At 41.6% G+C, this 16721-nt stretch overlaps 1 long non-coding RNA gene across 2 annotated transcripts in view; it reads left to right on the top strand.

The window, feature by feature from the left end:
* Nucleotides 1-10286, top strand: part of LOC135407141 (uncharacterized) — an 84618-nt gene extending 74332 nt beyond the window's left edge. Inside the window, exons 2-3 of one of the 2 annotated variants that reach the window (XR_010426721.1) lie at nt 6649-7267; nt 9622-10286. This is a non-coding gene — a long non-coding RNA (uncharacterized LOC135407141). The remainder of the gene's footprint in view (nt 1-6648; nt 7268-9621) is intronic. The other variant, XR_010426720.1, reaches the window with a different exon arrangement.
* Nucleotides 10287-16721: the final 6435 nt, after the last annotated feature.

Below are 16721 nucleotides of genomic sequence, written 5' to 3'. Positions count from 1 at the left end.
AAGACCATCAAGTCCAATCTTTTACCAAGTACCACCATACACACATTCTTTTGTAGAGTGTTATTGAGATGCTGTGTTTGTTTACGGGTATGTGCAGTTTAGTGTATCTGGCATCTACTATCACAATGCTGGGAGTTTTCCTCCTCAGTTGTATGTGTTATTAGAAATTAGGCTGGAGAATTTGCATCTTTCTCCCCACACATGTGCCAGTGAAGAGCATCATTCTTTCCGCATCATTGGAAGGAGTTCTCCTTCTGCAGAGTTTTGTTTAATTCTGTACAACATGATCAAGAGGAGATTCAAGAGGTGCTCAGGTGGATTTTTAAAAAACTTCAGGCTCCTTTGTCTAGTGATGGCAACACAAAGCATCTTCCTTAAACTAGACAGAGCCTCCTGGCTGGTGATACTCAGTGCAGCCAGCAGTAATAGAAGCAGAGAATGTGAAATGGCAAGTGCAAGCAAGCACTAAATGATCTAAACAGGCTTGAGAGAAAGGAGCATCCTCACTGCTTCAGACTCTTCTTGGTTCAGAAAAAGGCTGATAAGATAAAATTTCAAGGTAGCCAGAAAGGTTATCTAATGCTACAGCCAAAGGCCACATGGGTCCCCTTGAAGGGGACACAGCTAAACTGGAATTTAATGCAGGTCTGTGATGGTGGTGGTAAAACAGTTTTTTCCCTGAAGTTATAAAATGGTAAAACTCCAGGGGGTGGTGACCCTTGAGGTTTTACCCAATGAGCGCTTTTGCAAAATATAAACATATCACAAGCAGACCGGAAGAGAAGAGGTAGTTGTAGTTGTTGTTGAAGAATTAGCCATGTTGTAGAGCCACGAGGAGAAGCAGCAGCAGCCCCACTGGGGGCTGCAGGGACTTGGAACAGTGTAAAACTGGGCTAAGTACCTGTAGCTAGGAAGCTAAAGAAGTTTTCTCCACCGTGAGTGAGCAGATAGAGCAGCAGCAGAAGCAGCGGTAGAACAACACTGGCCAGAGAAAGTGGCAGAGAGCCAGAAGAGATAAGGAGCAGCAAACAAGCATGTAGCCGAGCAGGAAGACACTGAGTTGCCTGAAGGAAAGAGACCCAGCAGCAGAGAGAGAGAGTGTTTGGGTAAGAACTGAAACAAAACCCCAAACTCCTTTTGTGACCTTTCCTAAGTGGAGAGGATGGACGCCTACTGAATGGAAGTCCTAAATACAGTAGCAGTGCAGAGAGGAGCTGAAAAGCTCAGGTGTCCTGGAAAGCTGGACCGGGACAATTAAAGGAATGTGGAGGGGGTGAACTTGGCCCCCCTTGCTGCTGCTGCCAAGCTAAGCTGGCAGCCTGAGATCAGAGCACAGAAGCTCTAATAGAACTCTTGAGGCAAAGACCTTCAACTGAAAGCTACCCAAGATGTTCTGACTCAGAGGTGAATCCCCTGAGGAAGGGACCTTCATGGGGATCTTACACTCCATGATATGACGTGGTGAAGCGAGTTTTGTCCCTGCTACGCAGCCCACGGAAGAGAAGACCCTCACTTGGAGATGATGGGCCGAGGGGCTTGGATACCCCCTCGTGTGTACTGGCAGAGATCCAGCTACAGCTGCTGCATGGAAGAGAGAGAGATAGACTGCCACTCTGAAGAGAATGCTGCTCTGAAAGTGGAAAGGATCTTTCCTTCTTCCCTCCTGGACTTTTATTTGGAGGGGAGAAGATATTTGATCTATTGTAAATACTTTTATGTCATGGTAGAGATAATTAAGATTGTATATAATGTATTGTAGTATTTATTTTGTACAGTCATTGTAATATATATTCCCTTTCCCCCATTTTGAGTCTTGTGTGGTGTCTGGAAAATCCATCTCACACTGGGTTGAGATGTGGGAGGGAGGCTTGGACTAGGGAATTGGATTTTTGAGGTTCTCAAACCATGACAAGTTCAAAGAGAACAGTGGGTTAAATTATACATTCCTTTGTGCAGCAGGGTGCACAGATTTTCTGTTGATTTTAGTATGAAATGCGTATATTTTTTCTATGCAGCATGTAATAAAGTCTTCAAACCAGGAAATATCCATTTTCACAAAGGCAGCAGAGGTCTGAATTCGTGGTCTTCTCATGGGTAAGCTGTAAGATTTGTGAGCTTGGATAACTGGCACTGCCAGCGAAGGTCACGAAAGTGAGATCACTCTGTTGTACCAGGGGATTTAAGACTCTTATAAATTCTGAACTATAATACAAAATGCTCTTTCAAGACAACAGTGCTAGTAAGTTTGTTTTGCTTTTTGCTGGGAGAAGGCTTTGATAGACAACAGCTTTGTGTCATGTAAGTTGTGTTTGCAGTTCCAGTTGAGTGTTATGAGAATGCTTTTTCATATAGTAGTTGTTTTTTTTAAGCTTTTTACAAACTTTATATACAACAGCAGTTTTAATACTATTGCCTGGTATTATTGTGAATTTCTAAGCAAATCACTTGGTTGCACAGTTGCTCCTACCAAATGCAAACTAATGATGTCTATGTGGCTGCTAACACTGAAGGTACCAGGACAAAATATCTTCAAGAATACCAGATGTTTTGTTAGGGATGGCTTCTAAACCCTCTGAAATTATAATCTAAATGCACAAGAACTGTAAGTGAATAAGCCAGTAAGGAATATAATACACATAGCAAAGTATCTGACTGAGATTTAGACTGGAACATTTCGAAACTCAGATAACTTAGTCTGATACACATCCGGGTTTTACTTGCATACAACAGGCCTATGTGGGAATGTTAGTGTTTATTTACCTGTTAAGATTATGCTTATTTGGAGTGGAGGGTAACATTCTGACTAATACATGAAACAGTACGGTCCAGATACACTGTAAAGTGTCTTCAAAGAGATCAGCTTTTAGCTGAGTGCTTCATCCACTTCTCACTAGCCCCTATTTTGACTAAGAGGATGCATCCTGAGGTCCAATAGCCATAGTGAAAACAGTCTTCCTTTGTGAGCATGACTATTTATGTCAAGGAATATATTCTGTTAAAAATGCAACCTCATCAAAGGTAGCTTAAAATCAGTGTCCCTCCAAATTTTATGGGGAGATGGGAGAAATCTCATTAGAATTTGTGATAAGTTTCCCAGTACACTCTTTTTAGCAACAAAAGTTTAGGGTATGGTCAATAGGATTTCTTACATCTGGGAATATAAAAAAACCCCTCAACAAACTCTTGGCTTTCTTTTCTCACTGCAATTAATTCCAAGCCAGTGAATGTGGAGTCATGACTGAATGGATTCATGACTCAATATTTTTAGAAACCTGACTCCAGCAACATAACTGAAAATAATTTTTTCTTTCAGGAGCTGAACAATGATAACAGTGAATCCATGAAGCCATCTATGCCAGGCAGTTAGCCTGGAAAGACAATGTAAATTCACCTCTGATCTGTATGTACCAGTTAAACCTTCTGTTAAATCAAGGAAGTGAAGTGCTTGTGGTGCTTGTTTTCCTTCATTGCCTTCTAGGACATCCAACATGTGATGACTGCAAGATGAAGAACAGACCTCTGACACGACTACTGGCCTCAGAGCAGCAGAGTGGCATGGTGGGCCTGCAAGCTGCAGGGCTTTCACTGTCTTTTCCCCTTTTCACTTTCTCAATTTCTATTTAAAAGTTGCATGAGATTTTTTAAAGAAGTGCTCAAATTAATTAGCGCAAATCACCACACAAATCATCTTGCCCAGTCAAACGCCTAAGTGAAATGGTGTATTTTTACAAATTCAGCAGATTTAGGTGCTGTTTTGAAGACCCAGGCAGCACACACACTGAGTAGTTAGGACACACAATTTTCTACATTTATTTTACTGGTTACCAGCCAGCCCAAATTGGTGGAAGACTGACATTTCTTCCCAGTGCCTTGTGACAGTTTATGTTCATGCAGCAGTAGGTTTTAAGTGGGTATCAGTATCGAAACTGTCAATCAATATCGTCAATAAGTGGTGGCTTTACTGCAACTTGTCCAAGCAGAGAGACTAAGACTGTGGGAATACATTGAACTGCTTAGCCCTTATCTCTTAAGTACACAGCATAGCTTGAGGGTTGGGCATGATGGCAGCCCAGAGTTTGGGGGTTGATAGCAATAGCTGCGTTCCAAAAGCTCGTACCTCCTGGCTGGGCTAATGGTGCTATGGGGGTCTCAGTGGCCTTACCCACAGCAGGCCAGGACTGAAGCTGGGAGCATGATGGTGTGCCCAGCTCTGCTGCCACACCAGTGGTGAGCAAGAACAACTTGCTCAAAAGAGACAATGACATTTATAAAGAAGAAAAGAAAAAAAAAAATGTCATGTACCTGGGCAGTAAAAGTGCAGATGGCAGTGACATTTAAGGGAAGACACGAACTTTCAAAACCTGATAGTCATTTGTATATGTAGGCAGATCTGGCAAAGCAGGTAAACCTTGAGACTACTTGAAAACTGCTTGTGATTAAACTGATATTCCAGGCAAAATCTACAGGGAAACAGACACTTTTTTGATTCAGAGGCTGCTAACAGCACATGACTCTGGAACAATTTATTAAGTAAGAATTAAATAAAGAAGTGTCTGGACAAAGGAGCCCCTAAAGCCTGCTACTCTTAGAATTAATAGAGTAGGGCCTCAGGCAAAGACAAAGCAGAGGACAATTACTTCAGATTTAATAGGTAGTGTTTGCAGCTGTACAATACATCCAGGATAACACTGTATTACTTGTTCTAGTTTCTGAAAATTTAGAACTCAGGAATAAAATACAAATGGTTATAAAGATGAATAATATTAAAGTGAAAAGCTGTAAGTCAGCTGCGAGATCAGCTTGTAGTCACAGAGATGCACTTGTTTTCTGGCATACATGTCATTTGCAGTGTTGTTTGTCTGGCATTGGTTCCCAGCGGATTGAAGAAACTAATGTTTGAGTAACAGAATATAGGATTTTAAAAATGGTCCTTGTAGTAACTGAACAAATAAGTGAATGCTGCCAGCAGAATGACTTCATCCTTTTGCACCATTGTAAAAAATATTTCTCTAAAATAAACTATAAATGCAATAACACGATGTTGGCAACATGAACCACAAGACCACTTGAAAATCTATCACATTGATTTTAGTATCTTTTTGAACATATGTGCGTTTAACTAGACAATAGAATTATCCAAAGTGTTACTATAGTGTCATGGTCTTGTACAAATTGTGCTCATCAGAGCTTGAATTCAGAGGTGAAATGAGAGTGGAGGAGAAGGGAAATTCCAGCCTGTGTTACAAAGTGTATAGGCAAGCTGTTTTGAGGAATTACCTCATACATCTTTGACACATGGCAAAAAACCCCTAAAGTTATTTAACTTTTATACTTTGACAATGTTGTGGCTAAAGTTCCCACTTGTGCTATCCCCTGTGATTTGTTCCAGGAGAACATTTTTCTTCCAGACAGCTTCAGCAGGAAAATACTCTTGCATTTTCATAGGAAAATGCTATATTAATTCTGGCATATTAAACTGTTCAAACAGAGGATTTCATAGCATTACAGAGATATGAAATGTCAAACATGTGCATGTGTATCCCATCACTCTGCTAATGCCTAACTACTTCCTGTGCTATGCAAAATGTCTTGTAACTCCAGGGCTTGCCATAATCTCAACTGAATATCTTTTTCTGGTGTTCAGTTTCCATTTATTTCTGCTTTATATTCTTGAACACTGGGGAAGCTAGGCAGTGGTTGTGTGTATGACGGAGATGGGAAGAGCCAGGGACAGAGCATCCCCAACCTCCTCCTCCAGGACAGAAACACCAATTTCCGCTTTCTGTTGACTTGTAAAACTCCAAGTAAACCACAAAAATGTCAACACATTCATTATCACAGTAATTGCTTTGTCTGGGAGAAATAATTCTTTTAAATGTTAATTTTGGTGGGAAAAAATATATACTTTGGGTCAAGCCAGATGTAATTACTTCTCTTTACAAAAGAACCAAAAAACTGGTTCATCCAGTATGCTTGTTTAAACTCTAACATACTTAAACAGATGGCTTATTCCCCAGTGTATCTTCCCAAGCATTTTCTTGTAATCATTATTTCTTCCTTTATTCAATCCTTCATTGCCTGTGGATGAAGAGAGAGAAGATACCAGCACTTTGGATCTAACTCAAGATTTCTGTTAATCTAGTGGATATGAGATGAACACAGCTGGCAGAAATTTCAGTTCGAAGGAACTTTCAATTTTGAAAAAAAATTGAAATCAAATTGTTGCAGTTTGAAAAGGTATAATTAATGTGTCTATGAACTGAAAGTTTCTCTGGCAGACTTATTTGACATTGATTGACTAATGCACATCTTGGGGCACATAAAATTAATTTTACTAATTAGTGAAAATGGTAACTAAATTGATGCGTTTTCAAGCATAACAACATATCACTCTCTTGTCTCAGAAAATAAAATCTTTGGAAGCTGAGATATCTTCAACAGAGCTTTGTTGTGAGTTCTTTATTTTTTGTGAAGATCCATTACTCTCAAGGACTGACAGTCAGGAGGGACAGGCACGTTTATCCTGGTGTCATACCTCCTGGTATGAGAACTCCTGGATTTATACCAGCGTTTCTGTGGGGTTCAAAGGTAGCAGGTTCCTGACTTGGCTCTGTATTAATAAAATATTAAAAAGAACTTTGCTTGCAGATTGCAAGACCAGGAAGGTTTGGATGCTGTGAATGGGGATGAAGAGAGAAAGTGGGCCCCTCCCTTTCACAGTGGAGCTACATCCTGGGAACAGCCATGTCAGCAGGTAAAGGAACTATGGGAAGAAGTGAATAGGCTACACAGTATTAAAGAAAAGGACTCAGTGATCTTGGTGGTTTACTTCCAACTCAGAATATTCTGCGATTCTTTCATTCTCTGACAAAGTTGAAGGAGGAGCAACTCTGTGGTCCTTGTGTTGCTTCAGAAAAATGATTTGATTTTCTGGATGCTGAATGACTCTACCAAAAATTCATGAATTCTGTGGCAATTATTGTTTTCTCTGGAGACTGCTATGAGATCATCAGAAATGCTGAATGTTATGTGTGGAGATGAGAGCTGCAGGGGACAAAAAATAACTGATTTATTGGAAAACCTAATAGACGAGTAATATGTGGGAGGAGAAGAGAGAAAGGAGATGAAGACTGCAAGGATGTTATTTTGTCATTTCAATCTCATATTTATTTTATTTATTTTTTAATACCAATGAGACATGTCTCAGCTCTTCCCTGGGACACAACATGACCTCCCTGGACATCCGGCCTGTGGAAGGACAAGGAGGGTGAGAGGCCACTGATTTCAAAATGTAGCATCACTTTCTCAGCCCAGGAGATCCCCCATCAATGGGGAAAATATGGGGAAGAACTCCATCTTTTTTCCATCCTCCTGATCCTGGGAATGTAAGCACAATGCCTGGGACTCTGGGAAATCACCCACTAGCTGCAATTCTGACCTTGGGGTTCCCTTATCTCCAAGACATTTGTTTCTGTCCAGAAGATGGGGGTGTTGTAGGGAGGCCATCAGTCCCCTCTTTAGGGACCCTCTGTGGCTGCCAGATACAGGTTATTTGGTCTGTTAGTGATAGCATGACAATTTCCTTGGCTTTCCAAGTGAAATTCCTCTGTCTTCTCTCCACTCTTTCTCTTGCTCATCACATGCTGCCAACAGCCGAGACACTATGTTTTGCTGTATTTCAAGTAATAACATTGAGATACTGCTTTTGAGTTTAGAAAAAAAGAATGTGATCCAGAAAAATATGACTATAAAACCCAGTGAAGAAAAGCAATGTTTGTGTAGTAGCAGTGGGCTCACAGGCAAGTCAGAGGTCTTTTAAAAGTAATAATAATTACATTTGATGAAAAATATATACTACCATGGAAAGGAAGGGCGAAAAACACAGCACTCTTGTCCTTGCTTCAAGAAGTTGCAAGCACAAGTGGCATCATCTAACAAGTGATGGCTGGTCCTGCCACTGGCATGGCCAGGATGAGGGAGGTGTGGGGTTTGCAGGGAGATGCCAGCACCAGTTGCCAGAGCCAGAGGAAGCATGCTCCAGCCAGAGTGATGTGGAAAAGACAGGAAAGGCACCAAATTAAGTTGGAGTGGTGCTATGTAGCAAACTTCACACCTGTCAAGTGGCAGTAGCATCCACTGGGCAGTATTCTGCTGACCTTGCTTCTCACCCTCCCAGGTCCTTTGGATTTTGTTTGGAGGGTCCTTTGAATTTTGTATGTGATGGGGTCAGGATTTTGATTTCCAGGGTAGAGTAGCATGTTCACACTGCCAGACAGACTGAGTGCCTGTAAGGTAAAACATATGCAGGTATTCTTCCCACGAATGCCAAGGTAGTGGAAGAATTAAAAAAAAGGTTTATGTCAGATGCAAGGACCATTTCTTAAGGAAGATGCATGCATGGCGTCCTCAGGGTGAACAGGCAATGCCTCGCCTTCTTCAAGGCTTTTTCTATCTTCTCTCTCTCCTCCCCCACCCACTCTGGCCCAAGGAGGACTTGTACATGTCTGCAAATATGTCATCTCTCTGCATATCAGGGAGATAGCTTGCTCACAGCTTCTCCCTGCAACTTTCTCTGAAATGCAGAAGGAAGAAAAAAAAATCTAACCCATTTCAGGAGGCATTTTACAGTCCTCCTAAGTGAAATTGAGTTTTAGTTTTCTGTCAGAAATTTTTCCAAAATTGTACCTATCCCTACAATGCCAGAGGGGTGAAGCAGAGTGGTGGCCATGGGCACTTGTGCGATGCCCCCTCAGGTAACTCAAAGTGAGAAGGTGCAGGGTTGTATATGCTGCTATTCTGTCAGTACCAAAGGAGCTTCGGCTTTAATTGCTGTCTTTATAGATCAGAGCAGCATTGGCTTGAACAACTTGTCCTTTTGGTCTGTTTTAGGCGAATCAACATGTATAAGTGCTTCCTCCCACATCATGGCAGTTATTGCTTTCACTGCATTAAAAATGGCTCCCAATTTAGCTGTGTTGTTCAGAGGGAGGATCTGCAGTCTTGTCTTGGGTGAGGATTTAGCTGAGACACCAGAATAGTAAGATCTAGAAACAGAAGAGCATTGAAAACCCTCTGCAAGATCCTGCTGTCACCAGTGTGGGGGAAAAGCCATGGCTCTGGAATGGGGTAAAGTGATCACAGTGGTAGTAAAAGAAACTGAAGTTCATTCCTTTCCTCCCGCAGCTTCTCATGGCACAGTCACAAGCAGGAGATGAAATCCTGCTCTTCTGCTCTGGCTAACTAGATGATGTGTCCTGCTAGATACAGAAGAGGAGTCTCAGTATGATTAAGGTTGTAACAAGTGTTAAATGATTCATACTGAAAAAGGTGTTGGGCTTTTTATTCACTGCAGTGCAGGGAAGCCTGTGCTCTGCCAGTGGTTGCCCTAGTAGTCTTGGTTTTGCAGTAAAGAAGAAACCAGAGGTATTAAAGACCTGCCATGTGTTGAGATCTCCACTTCTGAAGTAGCAGATCTCCATCCCATTGGTCAGTAATTTATAGAGTGAGTCCTTCCCTTCCTCAGGCGAGACATGTACAACCCTCTTCATGCACAGTGGCTTTTCTAGACCCAAAACACTACCAAAAACTGTTTTGTTTTGTTTTGTTTTTCCCCTCTTCCAGTTCTGGATCTACTGAGCTTTAATGCAAAAGTTGGACTTGAAAAGGCTGAGATGATGACAGTTCTTACACCAGATTTGGATGCATCTTCAGCAAGGATGCAGCTCTGGGCTGCCAGGCACCAGACTGAGCCCTGACAGGACCAGCCTTCGCCTTGCTGAAGACTTGGGAATGAGATCAGGCAGCGCTGTCGGCGGAGGGGCTCGGGACAAACTGCAAATGACCAATGTGATCTGCAAAATGTCTGCTTTATCTACAAAAAGATACCCTCTATATACTTTTACTACACCCCAGCACATGATTTCTCTTCTATTATTGGTTACATGAAAGTGTTCACAATGTAAACATGCCCTTTTGACCACTTCTAATTGGATTATTGGAGGTGTCCACACGAGGTGAGGACATATGTTTAACTCTTGGGACTCCACCTCAATTTTGGCACAGATCCTTCTTTGTTTCAGCTTTAGAGCCTGAAGCCATAATGATTGTGCAGCTTTTTTACTGTCTGTGCCTGGCCTTGTCAAGGCAAGGCCCACAAAAAATGCAGAGGAAATTTCTCACACAATCCTGCTCTCCTGACACAGTACCTTGCACTTATAGGGGTCTCTATCAATGCAGGAAACTTCTCTATCTATTATGCTCTACAAATAAACATTGCTTATTACAAATGAGCTGCTTCCTGTCCTTTATAAGATGCAGGCAGATGAGCTGATACTCCTGTGGGAATGCCATTACGTGTTCCATTTGAAGAGTGCTTCTGCTGCTGCCTTCCTCCTGAAGCTGGCCACATCTTTATGAAAAAGCAGACTTTTCACATAGTTTTGTCTTGTGACAGAGTTTTCTACACCTTCTCCAAACATGTGGGCCTTGGGTCTGTGTATACCAGACTGCCTCACTGCAAGATGAAGTGCAGCAGTTCCTGTATACGTACCATGACTTTTGTGGGGTTTCCACCAACCACACTGTTCAGACAAAGGAGGCTGAAGCAGCTACTTTGCCACCATATAATACTGAGCTCTTACAGCATCATGAGTAGCACATCTCATACTAATAATGTAGAATATTGTTCTGTGGCCTAAATTAAGTCTTCCACCTTCCTTTTCCTCAAGTTATAACTGGCAAATCGATGAAAGATCGCAAAACGTCTCCCTCGAACTTTTCATCTGACCCTGCTGCTTGCCAGCAGCTGGCCGGGTTTGGAAAGTGAGGAGGTTCGGGGCCCGGGCTGGTGGCACAGATGTGGTTGTGGCTGCAGCTGCGGTGTATTGCATGCCTTCCCTTATCCTGTGGCACGCCACGAGAGGGACCATGTCAGTGCTAGCTCAGGGCAGGCTGCAGCCACAAAGCAGGTGCATGACATGCCTTTCACTCCAGCGGCGAGCACATGCCATGCCCCTCACTGCTCACTTGAGGTAATTGTGTTCCCCCTTCACTGCAGCTTCCCTTGTGTGGGCCACAGAGCCTTGTGAGTGGCATAAAAACATACACAGCTGTAAGAAAACTTGTCAGGGAGGAGCAACTCTGTGTCAGCTCTTTACTGTGTTGTATTTTCCAATCCATATTCAACCCGGCTACAGAATCATAGAATGGCCTGGGTTGTAAAGGACCTTAAAGACCATCTAGTTCCAACACCTCCACTAGAGCAGGTTGCACGTTTAATTTCTGAATTTTGAAATGGGATTAAAACTTTATTATGATAACCTTAAATGTATTGTAATAAATTGTGGCACCTCTTGATCTTCATGATTCTATACATGACATCAAACTAAAATTTAACTGCTAGGAAAAATGTTGGGAGAAAAAATACACTGCAAAAAGATCAAAGCAGTTGATAGAGAGGGCAAAATTGCACAGGGATAAAAAAAAGCATCAGTCAGAGACTGTGACTTGGAACTATCCCAAATCTATCCACAGTAATGTGGAGGTCCCACAGTGGGTAAGTGAGAATGAAAAAGAGAGAGATTAAAAGGTAAATAAAAGAGGGAGTGAAACAAAACTGTGTGATTTTTTTTTTCCAGTACTGCTTTCTCGGCCTCATTCCTTGAAATAATCATTAAACAAACTTTGGCTGTGCAAAAAATTTAGAGCTCTTCAAAGACTCTTAATATATTCTGATATGTAGCTCTATATTATCTCTTTAGAAAACGGACTTTTCTAAAAAGCATCTTGTAAAAGTTAGAGTCAAGGGGACAATTCACAGTGAATAATTTATTCAGCATATTTTGTCTCATTTTTAATTCTCATGTTATCCAGGAGGCAATTATGATTACTTTGAATATGTTGGAGTTTACTCACAAAAGGGCTCTAAGGGAATTATTTTTAGACTGGATGTATGACTGAATACGATACTTGCTACTTGATCTCTGTTAGCCAGTTATTATTAGAGTCAGGCAACTATTCACAGTAGAACTAGACACAACTTATTTAAAAAATGCAGTCTAATTTCTGTTTGCAAATTATCCACAATGATGTCAGATTTTTGTGGAATTCTTTATGTTTCACCACCTATGACCATACATGCAAACAACCAGGAAAGACCTTCAAATAATGATAATATTTGGTATTAATTTCTTCTCATCCCAGCTTTGCGGCACTGTATCAGCTTCCTGACCAGATGATGAGAATCATGTATACTCTGTTTAAAATAGTTAATTATCAGCTAATATTCATAAATGTTCAATTAATCTGCAATTCGGACAACAAAGAGAAGGCTACTTCCTGTGAAAATTCTCCTGCAAGCATTTACTGACCACTCTTCATCAACACCTTGTGAATGTCCCCCTGAATATGATTTACTTTTTGACGTGTTTTCAACCATTCTCATGAAAGGAAGTTTGGATAACAAGCAGTGAATCAAAAGTTTTTGCACGCAAGTGCCTCTGGTCTTCAGTGGGCCATGCTATTGTGATATGATATACAGCTATGGTTGACTATATAGCTAATGAGATATTGTTCCTATTCCCTGGCCAGTCAGTAATGGCTTTATCTTGTTTGGGAAGCTGCAGAGGAAAGATTCTACCTGAAGACGCTGCAGTCTTTCCCAGCTCTGCTCCAGGGCCTTCTTGAGCCCAGTGTAAGACTCTCGTGGAGCCCTTAATCCCTGTTCATTAACTGAGGATCAGTCATTCTGTTGGGAGAATATCAATGTGTGTTGGAAGAAGATTAGTGTCAGCTCCGACCTATTGCCTTCAGGTTAGTCTGTGGCCTCAAGTGAGGTTCGTGAAAGCCTTGTTTTTCCTCCTGATCCTCAGCTTTTCTGCTATTCATGTGTCTCCAGTATGTTTCAGAAGTAAATATTTTCTCTGGAATACCTCTTCTTATACTTCCGAAAAAAGATGAAGGACATTCGGAAAAAAACTCTGCAGCTTTCATAGCAGCAGTAAAAGCTGACAGGAATAGATGTTTAGGCTGGGTAATGCTGAGAACATCAAGGACACAGTTCTCTGTTGAAAGGAATAAGTGGATGCTTGTAAGAAGGCGGCAGACTCATAAAAGTATAAAGGCACCACATACTTTATACTGGATGTCAACTCCCTCCAGATGCTGCTTGGGGTTGGCAGCAGACAATGCTTTCAGCCTCAGGTGACTCTGCAGCTGGCATTGCCCTGCCCATGTGCAGAGAAGCTGCAGATGTCCCCACCTGACATGGCACTGTTAGGCATTTCAGAAGGCTTCTCTTGTTTCTTGTCTACATGGCCAAGCTAGGCCCAGCTATTGGAGTGGCTGCAGTAAATACCCTGCCACCGAAGAGAAACAGGTGGCTTGTGCTGTGATAGGAAAGCAGAAGAAAATGCTTCCTGGCATTGGTTTAGCAGGTAAGTTTACCAAGTATCAACATTTATGGAAGTTCTGATTTGTGAAGTATATTCAGAGGTTGCACATGCCAAATCCCCATGAGCACGAGTCAGTGCTATTACTTGCAATGGAGCAGTACCAGGGGTATGTTCACACTGCGTGTCTTCCTCAGCAGATGAAACATGGGATGGGTGTTGGTGGCCAGCATATCCACCCACAGCATCACCACCTTAGCCCTGTAGACAGGTAAATAAATATGAATATGTTTAGGAAAAATATATATTCATATACACCTCTGTTTTCTATTTCAAAAGAAACTAAGCAAGAAACTCTGAAGCCAATAAGACAGTGCTTCATTTATTAGTGTGGTTGTTTGTAAAACGGGTGAATTTCACATGAAATACAAACAACAGTTAATGATGAGTTCAGTAAACATAAAGAAGACTTCCATTTGCCTTTGTTTCCCCCTGCATGCCCATGCTTTATATTAGGATACATCTACAATAGTTTTGTTAAGACACTTGGGTTAGGTTCTACTAATGTTGTTATCGCTTTTGCAGATATGTCATAGTTTGCTATCTCTTTTATAACGTCATGAAGATCTTTAAATATGTCATACTTCTTTCCCCTGGTAATTAACAGATGAAAATGAGAGAGCTTCACCTTGCTGTCCTCTGACAAAAAAATCACAAATTTCATGGTAGGTCAGTTTTACAAACTGTTATTTCTCAAAGGGAAGCATTCTTAGTAGAACAAAAAGCCCCGTCTGTTCTAAAATTACTCCAGAAAGTCAAACAGAATGGTAAGCTAAATGAAGTTTTGATAGAAGCAGGTGCCTTGCCATGACAGCAGAACTTTTTAATTGCTTCTGTTGAAATAGTACTTCTCTTGAAAAATTAGGTCTGTTTAAGTAAGTAGAATTATAGTAATTTCTGAGGCTAAACTGCACTTAGGGACAGGAAAATGCTTACTCCAGCCTGGTGCACATGAACACAGCAACAGTGAACACGAGGGTGGGTGGCAGGCTCTTCAGGATGGAAACTGCAGAGGAAGCTTTCTTATGAAAGCACAGGCCAATATCCTTTCAAGGAAGCTCCTGCTTTGATGAATTCTTCTTCTTGTCACCAAAGTGTAGTTATTCAAATACTCCAAGCTAGACTGAAGTTTCAGCCCAGAAAGTGCTGCTAAGACATTCTGTGTGGTCAGCTGTGATGCCCCAGCCCCTTAACCTAGCCCTGAGCTCCCCCTGGGACCACTGAGGGACAGGGGACAGGAACAGAAGGATGTGCATTTGTAGTGCTGGCTGATCTTCTACTGCAATTGCACACAGGGGTTATAACAAAAGGCTTGAATTCAGCTAAACCTTTATCAAAATATGAATTAGTACTTCTGGCTCATTTCTTTTAACTTTTGCCCCAGACCCAGTGTCCCCTACGTCCTGCTACCCTTGTCTCCATGGCACAGAGAGATGAACTGGAGTCATGGGCTGAGAGATGGGGTCAGGCGATCAGTTCCCAAGGAGCTGGTTCCCAAGCCAGTCCCTCCAGCTTGGGACTACCCTGTCTGTCCCAAACTGCCCCAAACCACTGCAATACCCAAATTATTCACTGGGAGACTTTGCCTTGAGGCAACTGCAACAGCTCTATTTCTTTAATGATTTTAATGGTCAGAATTGTGCCAGGTCAAGCCATTTAACTGTGTATTTAATTAGTAATCTGTATGCATGCAACTTAAAGGCATTCAGCTCTGCTATTTTATAGGGATTAACTAAATGGGCAGTAAATAATCTATGCCAGCAATAAAAGTATTTATAGTGGTACTCTTTTTTTTCCTGCCTTTTGTTTTTTTTTTGATTTTGGTTTTGGGTTTTTCTGTGGGGTTTTTTGTTTGTTTGTTTGTTTGTTTTTACTATCATTGCAGCATTGTATGTACTGGTAGAGGTCTGCATAAGAATAATTCTGCTCTAAGAGATGGCAGAAACACAGTTTGAAGTTTTCTAATGTGAAGTTCACAGCCAGACAACCCAAAAAGTTATTGCCAGCTGCAGGCTTGCTGTGTTAAAGAAAATAAACATGAAAGCAACTTGGCCCAGTGGAAACTCGTAATTTAAAGAGGAATAGGAGAAGAAATATAACCAGGAACTGGTAGATAGTAGTTCTTTGGCTTGAATAAATCTTAAGAGTATTTGGCTGCTAACAGTTCACAAGTTAGCACTGGCAAAGTATTTCCTGGAACAGTAAAGTTAGCATCCCAGTCCTTCTTGATCTGTGAGCGAACAAACCATTTTCTGTGTTAGTGCCATTGAAGTGCTGAACAGAATTATGGGACTATGATCCTGCATAGATAAAATGTGTGTTTTGAAACAGGGAAATTTTTTTGTACCTACATCACATGGGTAGTCCCTCCTAAACAGAAGCAATGTGCTTCTTGTTAGTTTTGCATCAATGTTTTCTACGCTGTCTTTCACAATAGATCTTTCAGGATAACACTAGCAGTTTATAAAGAGCACTGACCTGTGAAACAGAGGTAATAGATATTGTTAAAAATCTTGGCTTGCTCACTTGGAGGTCATGTGGCAGGGCCAGGTAACTTTAGAAGCACAAGGAGTAGTTTGAGTGGGAAATGCAGCAATAACAACACACTGACCTGAGTGTGTAAGCCTCTGCACTATTTGGCATGTTTAGCCCAATAAATAACATCATGAGACATTGAATCCTGTCATGTCATTATTCCAGCATGACCCAGATGGTCAGCCAAAGGCTGTTTACCACAATCCTGCCACCCTCTGCTCATTTGGAAAGAAACAGCATGAGATATCCTTTTTGATCACAACTTTTCAAGCAGTTCTTGACCTCTAAACTTCTCCCTCATCTTTCAGTTAGATCAAGAAGGCTTGCTGCCTTCTCTCTTGTTTTTCCACTATTCCTGCTACAGACATCCAGACAAATACATGCCACTATCTATAAGCATACTATTTAGCACAAGGCTATGTATTTTAGCTTCTGCATGGGCAGAATTTCACAGGCACCCTTCATGAATACTGTGCCTCTGGGAGGTGCTTGCAAGGAGTGAGGGCCCTGGATAGGGTGCAGACCTGCACAGAGGGGCTGCAAATCACTTCTGTCTTCCTCAGCTACTGAGAGCTCACAATGACTGCCTGCTCTGGCAGGAGGGATGGGACCTGGACCTGTGCTGTTGTGCAAGATGGATGTATCCATATTCTGCACAAGTCTAAAGAGAAGCTAAACAAGGACGTTGTTTCTGCCCTTCAGTCATAAACTCTCCAGAAATATTCTGCTATAGGTAGG

The sequence above is a fragment of the Pseudopipra pipra genome, chromosome Z, assembly GCF_036250125.1.
Source record: "Pseudopipra pipra isolate bDixPip1 chromosome Z, bDixPip1.hap1, whole genome shotgun sequence".
Classification (NCBI taxonomy): Eukaryota; Metazoa; Chordata; class Aves; order Passeriformes; family Pipridae; genus Pseudopipra; species Pseudopipra pipra.
This window is presented reverse-complemented; position numbering and strand designations above follow the sequence as displayed.